The following is a 13,004-nucleotide window of genomic DNA, read 5'->3' as shown; positions in this document are numbered from 1 at the left end:
GGATGAGGAGAACTGGTCAGAGGCCCTGGCAAGTCCACGTGGAGCAGCTATTTCCACATGCCTGCGGTTAGTACAATTTAAATACCTACACCATGTGTATTTTACTAGAATGCCACTGTGGAAGTGTCTCCAATGTGGGACGCACGAGGGTACGCTTCTACACACAGTCTGGGATTGCTCTGCGCTGCGTAGATTCTTGAAGGGTGTGTTCTCTTGTTTGTCAGAGGTGTTGGCCTGGGAGCTTCCGTACACGTAGAGATTGGCATTGTTGCATGTGATGGAGTGTTGGGGGCAATAGGTATAAGCGCCACTTGCTTCTGTTGGGCCTCACGCTGGCGAAGCGGGATATAGCCAGTGCTTGGAAGGCGGCTCGGGCTCCGCCGTTGGCTGCCTGGTGATCTGGGATGGACTTCTGCATGGGGCTTGAGCTGCCCATATTCCTTCCCAGGGGATGTCCCCGTAAACATGACAAAATCTGGAAACGGTGGGCGGACTATAGGAGATTGGAGCTGGATCCACCGCCGGACGAGGCATCTATAGTACCTCTTTGAATTGGGATGATGGTGGTAATTTGTGGGGTGCTGGACAGACTCAGTGTGTTATTTTGGCCATGTAATTATTCAATTGGGACGTTATGCACGCAATCGGGGGGTGGTGGGGAGGGGCGTTGTTTGTCGGTTTAAAAGTCAACAGCATTATTGTATTTCCATTGCTGTGTGCTGCAGTCTGCGGGTTACGGAGCTAAGCGTAATATGTGACCTGTGACAAATAAATCTGTTTTAAAAAAAAAGAAGGTCTTAAAACTGCTGAAAAGCATCAGAAATGGAAGGGCACTAAATTGATACAGACTGCATGACTGCAGTGCTCAGCAACAGAGCTCAGAAGATGATAGCTGCACCATGCAGATTGTGTGATATGGAAGATTATAGCTGCACCATGTGTATTGTGTGATGTGGCTATTGAGCACAAAGAGTTAACTGGGGATGGCAGTTGGTCGGAGCAATTGCCGCCTGAGGAAGCAACAGGATGTTGTTTAACTGCACCAGAGAGACCCCTGTGTTTACTCTGCTGTGTCCCTACCTGCCCGGAAAAACTGTATTTCGCCAGCCGGTTACCTAATTTTTGTACTTTCAGTAAGTTGTTTTAGTTAGGGGGTGGGTGTTCTGGTTTCAGGTTGGCATGGGCCTAGCTAGCAGGTGTTCAGTTTGCTCATGTGTGAATTTCTAGGTTTTATGGTATTTCTGAGTAACATTTCACTGTCAACGCTTTGTAACGACTTAAAGGTAGCTCATAATAGTTTTTCCCCCAAATGTAATAGTTTCATAACTTCTTGTAACCAGCCTTTCTCATAGCCCATAGACTGCACTACAAAATGACAACGCTTTTGACAATAGCTTTCACCAATATTCCTTTTCCTTTACAGACCCAAAATGTGTAAACGTTCTTGTTGGCTACAGAAGTAGTCACCAATTTAAACCAGTGCGACTCATTAGGACCAAGAATATAACTTCATTCAAAAAAATGTCGTTAGATGTAAATGTTTGGTCAAAGGGCAAAAAATATACCTCTAAAGAAATGCACAGTGCTATTCTTTGGAAAATGAATATTTTTAGAGCAGGGGCTCTCCTGCTGCTCACGAAGTAGTAGGGGGGCAGGCGAACTTTAACTTTTATCAATAAGGAAATCTGTGAGCAGTATGTACATGGGGCCTCTCAGACTATAAGATATTTCCGACGCAAGACTCACATGGTTGCGGAGGGCGGGGCTAATATCAAGTATTGTTTTTTTCCCACTCTCATGCTGAATGCGCTACTCAAAACTTGAATACAGTAATATCAACAAGAGTAGGCGTGTGTTGTCTGTGTGTGGCTAATTTGCGTGCTTGTGTGTCCCGTTGTTTCTGTGTGTGTTATGTGAGCGAGGTGTACCGGGGAGGGGTCCCTGGGGCACGGGGGCCCCCCACAACGCAGGGGTTGCGGGGGCCTGTTTAACGCCTCTGCACAGAGGCCGCTCACTACATTCTGCAGGGAGACCCCTCATTTTAAGTTGCACCAATCAGCCATGCCCTGTTTTTGACACATATTTCCCTGCCTATGCACATGTGCACACCCACACTCTAAGCGCATTTGTACCCCTTGCCCTGTTTCCTGTGCCGTTCCATCCTCTCCCACCCCCACAGCCCCCACGCAGATACTTTCGGTATCGTCTGTACGAAACTGGGTAGCGAAGATGTTCTGTCTCGCCCGAGTGTGCGCGAGGGTAAGTGTTAATTTATTTCAGTGAGCTCCGTGTCTAAAGGTGTCGTCATTATCTGGTTCCTAATGTAGGTCACCCCTGCTCTAATGAGCTGCCCTGCGCTGGGATTTGGGGGGCCTGAACCCCAGAAGCCGGTCGGCTACAATCTCCGAACTTGGCAACGTCGCTACTTTCTCCATCGCCGCCAGCTTTGCCAGTGGATTGCAAATCTGAGCTAGAAATAAGAAGAAACGGTCTGCCTGCTTCATTCTTTTATCCCTTGCGGCATCGGATGGCTTGATAATTGCTGTGATATTATATGATATGATAATTGGGATTTGTAGAGCGCACGTTCGCCTACGGTCTCTTGGCGCTGTGCCATGGAGTGAGAGCGGGGAGAAGGGCAGCTGATGCCAGGCAGCGCACTGTTCCCAGAGCTGGCTAGGAGCATGGAGGGGGTGAGTGTTGAGGGGGCATCCGGGGTTCAGGGGACACCTAGGGATGTTCTCGGGGGATACCCTTTATGAGTGGTGATGCGCTGGGTGAAGTCCGGCTTTGGAGTGTGTGGAAGTCCAATGTGGGTCGCATTGTCGTGTGCACGATTCTTATGCCATCTACCTGTACATTTGGCTTGTCCCTGTTTCTGCAGCCTTTTTACTGTAGGCGGGCGTGAAATTATATTTCCCCACCTAAAAGATGTCCCCGTGTAATCGGTTCCTGAAGTCCCATCTAGAAGTCGCCCAATAATGACCTCACAGTCCTGCACATGATTCTGTGCATCAGGAAGCAACAGTTATGCGTGTGCACATCTCCTGTCCGCGCAGGAGGCCCACTCCGAGACTGCTGACCGTGCAGGGTCCCCAGGAATTTCTGAGATAATCTGGGGGGGAGGGAAAGTGAATGTGTGCCATGCGCTCGCTGTGCTGAAACACCGAGGGAGGGATGGGAAGTGAAAGCGCGCCATGCGAGCGCTGTGCTGAAACGCCAAGGGAGGGGAAGTGAAAGCGTCCCATGCCGCGAGCGTGCACTTAGGCTGTCCGGGCACAAGCTGACATCTCCAGCGAAGACATGCCGTGAGCGTGCACATCGGCTGTCCTGGCAAGCACACATCTCCTGTTCCCCTTCGGCCAAGAAACCAACGACAATAGAACTCGCCAAGGCGAGCAGCGCATGCGCTGCGTCGCTAGGTGAGACCTAAAAAAACCAGGGTACAAAAGAGATTTTAATAGGCACCTTGTGAGCCGGCAAAGGTTGAAAAAGTAAATCTCTTACATTAAATGTATTATCAAAATTTAACACAATACAGTCATGCTCAAAGGCCTTTGTAGTAGGACCGATCCATGGTGTTCTTCTTGCCTCGAGTAAGTTATTCTGTATTAGGTGTCCTGATCATGTGTGATTAGAGAGCCAATGGCGAGATTTGTCCATTAGTTGTAATGTAGATTCTCTTTGAGCGGCTCTAAGTGTTAGAACATTTACCAGCACTAAGACGTATGGACAAGCTACAGGCCGGAGATTCAATATTTGATTACACAAATCACCCAGTGATTGAATAAATTCTATCTGCGAGCTTCTGATCGGCGGTCTGAACTCATAGAGAACTGGTGGAGAAGGGCCTAGTGGCGTACCATTCGGAAATCTAATCACCTTTCGGATGTCTCTGGCACTTGCGGTCAATGAACTGAAATAAGTTTGAGGCGTTGTAATACAGGGAGCTTTTGCCACCCTGGACCCAGACCCGGGTTTGCCCACAGTTAAATGGCTATCTGCCTGTGAGTACAGAGGAGGTCCATTAGAAAAAATGTCTGGGTGTTGTAACACATCGTTAACAAGAACAGTTTTTTTTTATTAGAAACAGAACTGTGATTCAGAAGCTCTAGTAATTTCTGTTTAATAGTGTCCAAACGAGACAAAATTTGTTGAAACAAAGGGGATAATACAGCATAAAGATACTCCGGGGGCCGAGATAAGATCGGGTTGACGGAGTCCAGATCTAAAGTTGACTCAGGGGTTTTGACTTCCTCGTCTTTTTAGTTTTGGGGAGGGGGCTGACTCTTTGGATGGGCCTTTCCTCCTCTTTCTGTTTGTCGGCGCTAGAATTGGAGGCTTCATAATAAAAGAGGTAGTAGTTGGTATGGGGTGAGCCGTAGCCTTTTCTGTGGGATTAAGAGTCAGAGGCAACAGGACCTCTGCCAGTGAGCTACCAGCTTCCAGAAGTCCTAGGCCCACTATTCCAGGATTAATATTAGTCTCGGGGACAAGAATCACACCTTCAGGGCTCTCCAGTGATTCACAGGCTCCAGCCCCAATGAGAGCCTTCACTCACCTATGGCAATCTCCATAGAAATGGCATTAGTAGCTTTAGTTAGAAATGAGTCCAAGGTGGCTATAGTAATTCCAGGAGTAGCTGTAGCTGTAGGCTTCTTTTTCACCATCCCAGCGAAACTTTCAGCTGCAACGGCAAGCGATGGACGGATAACAGGCGTTAGATGGGTGGCCCAGCTCGGCCTCCCCCGGTCTCGGAAGGGTGCAGGTGGGCCCGCCATTGGCACTGCTCTCTGCGGGAGCCCTTCAGGCTTTAAAGCGCCTCCTGGCACGAGTAGATGACCAGCAGCACCTCGTGGTGCTTTGCCTACTGGACGTTGTAGGCTGTGGCAGATGGGCGGCAGTGAAGATAGGAACCCCACTCAACCACAGCAAATTATGATTTGTCTGCTTTGGCTTTGCTCTGTATCTGATACTCTGTTCTCTTAGAATGAAGCCACCACAGGCATATCATGACAACACACACTGGCTCCTCAGAGATCCTACAGCACCACTTCCAGCTACAGCAAGGCCTTAGCACACCCTTCAGAAGGTGTGCAAGCCTCCTGCTCAGTACTTTCTGAATTAAAGTGCCAAACCACAGTGCTCTCATGTACAAGGAATTCATTTCTTGTCCCCTTCTTAGCTACACCCATGATGCACAATAGTAAAAACCATACAGAGCACAGGTCACGCCAGGTTGCAAAAAACACAGCAGCGCATGCGTGATACTAACAAAAAATGCTACAGGGCAACTAATAGGATCACTAATGGGTAACCCCTTAGTAGAATGAGGACATGTTGGAGTTTAAGGTCCATGGAGATTAGGACTCCACAAGACGCAGGCCACAGAGCCTGGCAAGGCACAGGGGCTGCCCTTTGTAACCACCTGGATCCAGGGGCCATAAAGAGTGTAAATACCAATGGTTCCTAGTTAAACGCTTATACAACAAACAATTATTAAAAGGTAAAGGCATTCAGTTAAGTTGATAAACTATCAAGTGATATGATTTCTAAAGCATAGTTTAAACACAACTTAATCCTTGGAAATAGCCATAAGGTCAGCTCAGGATACAATATTCAAAAATTTTCATAATCATGCTCAGTGGCCCAATGTGTTAATTAATGGGGGAGGTTGCCATCCTCTGGGCCTCTCCTGATAACAGGTGGGTTCCCTGGTGTTCACCCAGGGCACCCACCATACACTCGTTAGGGGCCGCCGGTGGAGCCACAGAGCCCCTGTGGCCCCTGCCGGCTCCCAGCATGCTGCGGGACCGGCATTGCTCCTGCGCAGAGGGAGCAGTTATATATGCTGCTCCCTCTGGCCAGAAGCAATATCTTGACCTGTTTCCCTGCCTGCATCACTGCGGGCAGGGGAACAGTCTGCTCCCGGCTGGGGGGAGCATTTTTAAAGCTCCTGCATCCGGGAACAGACTTTGTGTTTGCTACCATTTGGCAGCAGTTTTCAAAATGCTCCACAAAGCGGGAGCAAACACAAATGTCCTTGCCCATGCCAGTGTGCAGGGAAACTGCTGTGTCTTATATATTCATATGTATGCACCACAAACATACCATACTTAGATATATCACACTAACAAGACACCTGGAGCTCCAAAGGGCTTTCAAATCTGACCTTGCCTGGACAGGCTTCAACAGCTATTCTGACCCACCTTAGAAAGTTACTTTGCTTGTCCTTACTCCATGATAGTTTGCTTATCTGGTTGTGCAGTCTGCTTACACAGTAGGTATGTAATATACCTGGCACAGTGCCAAGCTGCCTTCCATCGTCTGCCCCTATTTAGCTGTTTATAATTAGCATGGTGCAGACCTTGCATATCCCTGTTAGCCATATTTGGCATACTGCCTTATTCTAGTTCTGCTTACATGGCACTACTAAATGTATATAGGTCCCAGAAACCAGTCACTCAGGGAAGAAGCAGGCTGAGAGCACCTGTTGGTGACCTGACTTCTTCCCTGCTGATCAGCAATCATGCATGGGTACCAATAAATACATTTCACTCTGTTTCTGAGCAAACTGCTGTGTTTGGTGAGTTTCTTTTATTTACTCCTGGGAGTTTTCAAAGTATTCCCCTAACAGTGGGCTCCTGGAACACAGTATGTGAGCCAGCCCAGGGAAAGGGGTCCCCCTGGGCCAATACATGTTCAGGGAGGGGGGGGGGATATGTGGACCCCCTCCCTTTAATTGTGTGCCAGACCGGGGGGATAGGGTCCCCTGGGCCTTTCAAAGACTTGGGCCTAGCCCCCTTAACCATATTTATTAAATTGGGCCACTGGGGATTGGGCCCCCAGGCCTGAAAGTTGCTCAGGAAGTGCAAGCGCGTGCCTAGCTCCCCTTAATAATACCTTTGGCCCGAGGGATGGGGTCCCTGGGGCCAAAATCATCTTGGGTAGGAGGCCCATGTGCACCTCCTCCCCCGAAGAAATAAACATATGTTGTCCCACCCAGGTCCTGGCCCAACCCGGGGGTATAAAAAAGAAGTACAGGAGCCAGTGATTATTTGTTTTTATTATTTATTATTTTGCCCTGGATGCTCCACAAATTTGTGGCAATTAAAAAACAACATGTTTTTGGCCTCTGGTGGAGTCCCACTGGGTCCCACCGCCAGGCCTAGGGGCCAGGATATTTATACCCTGGCCCTTTATGTATTTCTTCAATTTTTTTTAATGACTCAGAACGGAGTCCCTTTCGGTATACAAATATATATTTGTATTCACTCAAAAAACACAACATTTGAAAGTGACAATAGTTATGTGTTGGAATGAGACAAAAGTTAATGTTGAAAAACCTAAGAAAAACACTAAAATATTTATGGTTCAGTGAACTAACTATAATTTGCGCCCCCATCATGCAAGTCAAAATGAGAAATGATCTGGCCTTTAATGCTGTTCTCAGTAATGAAAAAATAATTCCCTAAACCTCTTGTTTAATTTGAGAAAGTATTGCTGAAAGCCTTCAGGAAACCACAAAACTACTTAAGGATATTTTTAGTGGTCCACCTTTATAAGATTAGTACCCTTTGGGTACCAATTCCTGTCTTATTTTTGGGACATGAAAACCATAACTTGTTTTTTTTTCTAAATTGATTAATCGATCGCTAGCTGATTGTTTTTAAGCAGTATGTTACTGATATGTGTTTATGCCCTTCTGTTTTAATGTTTTTAAATGCATGAAGTATTTTTTCTGCAGTAACTTTAAAAAACCTGGAAATATTAGCGTGTTCACTTGTGAAATGAAGTAGTGTTTGTAGAGTGTACTTGTGAAGAGTAACATTGAGAGTGCGATGTTAATAACATATGCATAGACATTGATTCTCAATTAAACGTTTCCTTTCTGAGCCCGATTATTGAGCAAAGGAAGTCCATTCATTTTGCCTTGTAAGTTGGAATCAACCTTAGGCTGAGCTCTCCTGTTCTTTCTGGCAGGGCACAGCAGGAACAAAACCATGTTGTGATTACCCCATGAGAACAAATTACAGAAGGACTGAAGCAATGCGTTTGAACTATAAGAAATCTTTCTAGATGGGAAAGTCAGTCAATGTATTGGTTGGAGGCTGCCAGCTAACAGTATAATATTTTCATCACATCCGAATTGTTCTACCTTATCTGATGTACCAAGAGCATGGAAGAAGATGCAACAGTTAATTCAAGAACTGAGAGGGAGGTGTCCTTGTTAGAGAGACAAATTACTAACAGAGAATATATCTTCAGATTAGTAATTACCCATCTTTTAACTGTATTGCCCAAACTGATGGAATTGCCTACTGTCATTGCTAGAGGTTCCAGCACAATGTCAAACAAGAGACAGAAGGGAGCCCCCTGTAACTCATGTCTCTTCAGGTCGTATAGAATTTTTATTGTGCTTCATTTGTCTTTCCATCCCAATTGTAAGTTAAATTTGTCAGTCATAGAAATTCAGTGTTTAACAAACACAAAACTGCCCGATAGCACACATCATAAGTTCTGCAGCCATTTGATAACAATCAGTTTTGATGACCTGCACAGCTTTTTGTGGTTCTACAGAGTCCTGATGTCAAATTAATGCTCAATTACTCTGTAAAACAGTTTGGATATCATTTACAACCAGGTCAGCATCAACATAATCAAGGAACAGTGTTATGATCTTCCTTTTTCTTTAAAATGGCATTGTTTATGGTCATGCTCATAGATTCAAGAAGTAAATACGTCCATTCACTCTCCAAGCAAGCTATGAGCCAACACCATCATCAATATCCTGTAAAATCTATTGGAAAGTCAATGGTTCCTCGACTGCTCCTCTTTTTCATTATGGCAGTCACCTCTATAATTTTGATATTGTATTCCCATGTAGCTCCATTTGAGTCATGTAAAGTTTTCCAAAAATTGTAGCATTTAGTCCACTTTATGCCAGCCTTTAAGTTCAGTTCTGCTCGGAACACAACCTCTTAAAATTACGTTTCATTTTTATGTTGCAATCTATTGTGACTACTTAACATCCTCACTATCAAATGCACAATCTGTCTGTCTGCTTGAATCTTCTTTATTCAATAAGTTAATAGCTTACCAGTTTATCCACTGTCTCTAAGCATGCCAATCTTAGACTGATATAATCTAACTTCTCTGTTTCCCCTAGTGGAACGTGTTTTGCTGTTTGCCCTAGTGAAAGTGTTTTGCTGTTTAATTGTAATCATATAGTTAAGATTTCCCTAATATTAAATATCAAGGCTCTTGTTTTCTTGGTCACGTGGACCAACCATATGAAGAAGAACTCATCAAGAACATACATTTAATACACAGAGGCCCACATGCATCATCCCGGGATTTTGCGAGTTCTAAAGTGCGAAAAATAGTGATTCGCATTTTAGAATTCGCAAAACGGGATGCATGAATATTTTCGCAAATTATTTGCGATTCGGTAGAAATCGCAATTTCTACCAAATCGCAAATATTATGCGATTTTCAAAGTGTGAATTCGCAATTCACATTGATCCTATGGGCCAAAAGGCCCATAGGGATCAATGGGAATTGCGAATTCGCACTTTGAAAATCGCAAATCCTGATTGCATTTCAAGGGTGGTGAGGGGGGTTCAAATGAACCCCTCCTGCACCCATGAAATGTTGTTTTCGCATCATGTTGCACACACCCGTAACATGAATGTTTAAAGAATGCATTTGCTGCGTTTTTAACACTTTTTGCAAATTTACCGAGTGGTTCAACCACTCGGTAAATTTGACACCCTAATTGCGAATTTGCAATTTTAAAACAAATCATGCATTGCTTTTAAGAAATCGCAAATTTGCGATTTCTTGAAAGCAATCGCATTTTTAGAAATCGCAAAAATGTTGCGATTTCTGAAAAGGTATGATGCATTCCAAAAATGGATTTTGGAATCGCAAACGGCCGATTTTAAGGAATTGCACCGTTTGCGACTCCAAAAACCCTTGATGCATGTGGGCCAGAGCGTTTAATCTGGGAGCAAGAATTGGAGGTTTTTTTACAACTTTTTAAATTGTTGATAATTATGAATGTGTTTTATGAGACGCTAAAATAAGAGGGGAACTGAACTTTGTTGGGGGGTGGGGAGTTTGTGTCTGAATTACCTTACCCTGCATTGATTTTGTACTAAATCTTTTGCGTCCCGCATTTACACCCACTTCCAGGGGCCACCATTTTTGGCTTGGCAGCTGCACAGACAGCATTCTAGTTCTCAGGATCTAATGAGGAACAGTCAGGATGGCTTTTTAAGGACAGTGTATGTGCAGCAGGCGTACTAAAAGCAAGCCCATCTGTGCCTGGTCGGGACCAGGGTCCAGTTGTAATGACCAATTAATTACGTGCTCCAGAAGGGAGCTACTACAATGCAACAAGGAAGGATATAACATTTCTTGGGAACTCGCTACTTTATTAAGTGTACTAGGGATTATTGAACAAGTTACTTACCTTCGGTAACGATATATCTGTAAGAAACATTAGTTAGTGTTAGATTCCTTACCTTAGAATATCCCCAGGCGTCAGTCTGGATCCGGAACCTTTTGCGTAGCAGTACCCCTGCGCGTCGGTAGGCGTCGTCTGCAGGCGTCCCCTGCGGCTCCGCGTCCATCGTCGGCGCCGTGCGCCGTTATGACGTCGCTGGAGTATATAGATGCCGCCTCCGCGCGCTGACGTCAGTTCTTTGTACACAGCTTTTCCGCGCCAGAAAACGCAGAGCCATGTGAGAACCAACACTGGTGCCATTTGAAACTAGGGCCCTGAAAGGGATGTCCTTAACCCTAGGTATCAGTTCGCAGAACGGGGAGGATGGGTGGGTTCGGTAAGGAATCTAACACTTACTAATGTTTCTTACAGATATATCGTTACCGAAGGTAAGTAACTTGTTCATCTGAAAGAAACACGTTAGTGTTAGATTCCTTACCTTAGAATAGATACCCCAGCAATACCAACCCCAGTGGTGGGTCTGCGAACCAATACATTCCTACACCAGAAAGTCCTGGAGGACAGAACGGCCAAAGAAGCCATCCCTCCGGACTTGACTGTCCAGGCAGTAGTGCCTCGCAAAGGTGTGCAGCGAGGCCCACGTAGCCGCCTGGCAAATGTCCTGCAAGGGGACTCCCCGGCCCAGGGCAGTAGTCACCGCCGTGGCCCGAGTGGAATGGGCTCTCAGCCCAACAGGAGGCTCCTTCCGAGCCAAAGAGTAGCACGCTTTGATGCACAGAACGACCCACCGAGAGATGGTCCGTTTATGCACCGCCCGTCCCTTCGTCGCACCCACGTAGCCAACAAACAGTTGGTCATCCACCCTGAACTGGCGTGTGCGATCCACATAAAATGAAACCGCACGTTTTGGGTCCAGATGATGGAGCCGCTCTTCATCCTTTGAGGGATGCGGAGGCGGGAAGAAGGAGGGGAGGGTGATGGACTGCCCGATGTGAAAAGCAGAAACTACTTTGGGCAGGAAAGAAGGTCTAGTCCTTAGAACCACCTTGTCAGGATGAATGGACAGGAAAGGAGGTTGGACAGAAAGAGCCTGGAGCTCACTCACTCTCCTGGCAGAGGTGATGGCAACCAGGAAAGCCGTCTTTAAAGTCAGGAGACGGAGAGGACAAGAATGAAGGGGCTCAAAGGGAGCACACATCAAAAAGGTTAGAACCAGGTTCAAGTCCCACTGAGGCATCACAAACGGAACAGGCGGATACATGTGTGTGATGCCCTTCAAGAATCTCGTTACAACAGGGGACTTGAACAAAGAAGGCTGATCAGGAAGCCTTAGAAAGGCTGAAAGGGCCGAAAGGTAGCCCTTGATAGTGCCCAGAGCAGAGCCCTGCTGGGCAAGAGAGAGAAGAAAAAGAAGAACCTCGGAAAGAGGGGCAGAGAGAGGATCCACAGCCTTTGCTGTGCACCATGCCACAAATCTGTTCCACCGACAGGCGTATACCGACTTTGTGGAGGGACGCCTGGCTGCCAGAATTACATCACAGACTTCAGGAGGCAAGTCAAATGGCCTCAACTGCCGCCGCTCAATCTCCAAGCATGGAGGTGGAGACTAGACAGGTTCGGGTGGAGGACCGTCCCCTGCTGCTGCGACAGAAGGTCCTCCTGAAGGGGCAGGCGGATCGGGGGACCGACTGACATGCTGAGTAGCTCGGGATACCAGTACCTTCGAGCCCAGTCCGGAGCCACAAGGATAACTTGGGCCCGGTCGCGCCTGATCTTCTTCAGCACTCTGGGCAGAAGTGGTATAGGCGGAAAGGCGTATAACAGACCGCAACTCCACTCGCGCCGAAAGGCGTCGCCGTGCGAGTGCCGTCTTGGAAACTTCAACGCGCAGAACTGATGACATTGCGCGTTCTCTTCTGTGGCGAATAGATCTAACCAAGGCTCTCCCCATTGCAGAAAAAGGCCTTGCGCCACGTCAGAGTTCAGACGCCATTCGTGATCCATCGAGCACCGACGGCTGAGTTCGTCCGCCCTGGCGTTCAGAGAACCTGCCAGGTGTTGAACCGTCAAAGTCACGCCCTGACGTTCCAGCCACTGCCAGAGGCGCAGAGCCTCCTGGCAAAGGGTCCACGACCCCACCCCGCCCTGTTTGTTGCAATACCACATGGCGGTGGTGTTGTCTGTGAACACCTGCACCACACTCCCGTTGACAAAGGGGAGAAATGCCTTCAGTGCTAGACGAATCGCCCGCAGCTCCAACAGGTTGATATGGAGCCGGGACTCCGCCGGAGACCAGATGCCTCTGATCTCTGCCTCTCCCAAGTGGCCACCCCAGCCCTGGAGGGACGCGTCCGTCACGACAATGTGCTCCGGTTGGGGAAGGGAGAGGGATCTGCCTCTGACCCAATCGCGGTCCGTAAGCCACCACTGCAGTTGTCTCGCAGTGCCCTCCGAGATCAAGACGTGGTCGGACAAGTTGCCCTGATGCTGGGCCCACTGAAACTTCAGGTCCCACTGCATTGCCCGCATCCGC

General features: G+C 47.2%; 1 protein-coding gene across 2 annotated transcripts in view; it reads right to left on the bottom strand.

Annotated features, from left to right (window-relative positions):
* The window catches only part of LOC147732647 (uncharacterized), a 583,719-nt gene that overhangs the window by 315,187 nt on the left and 255,528 nt on the right, over positions 1-13,004 (bottom strand). The window lies entirely within an intron of this gene.

The sequence above is a fragment of the Lissotriton vulgaris genome, chromosome 2_1 (genome assembly GCF_964263255.1).
Source record: "Lissotriton vulgaris chromosome 2_1, aLisVul1.2, whole genome shotgun sequence".
Lineage (NCBI taxonomy): Eukaryota > Metazoa > Chordata > Amphibia > Caudata > Salamandridae > Lissotriton > Lissotriton vulgaris.
The sequence above is the reverse complement of the archived record's forward strand: the minus strand, read 5'-3'. Positions and strand labels throughout refer to the sequence as shown.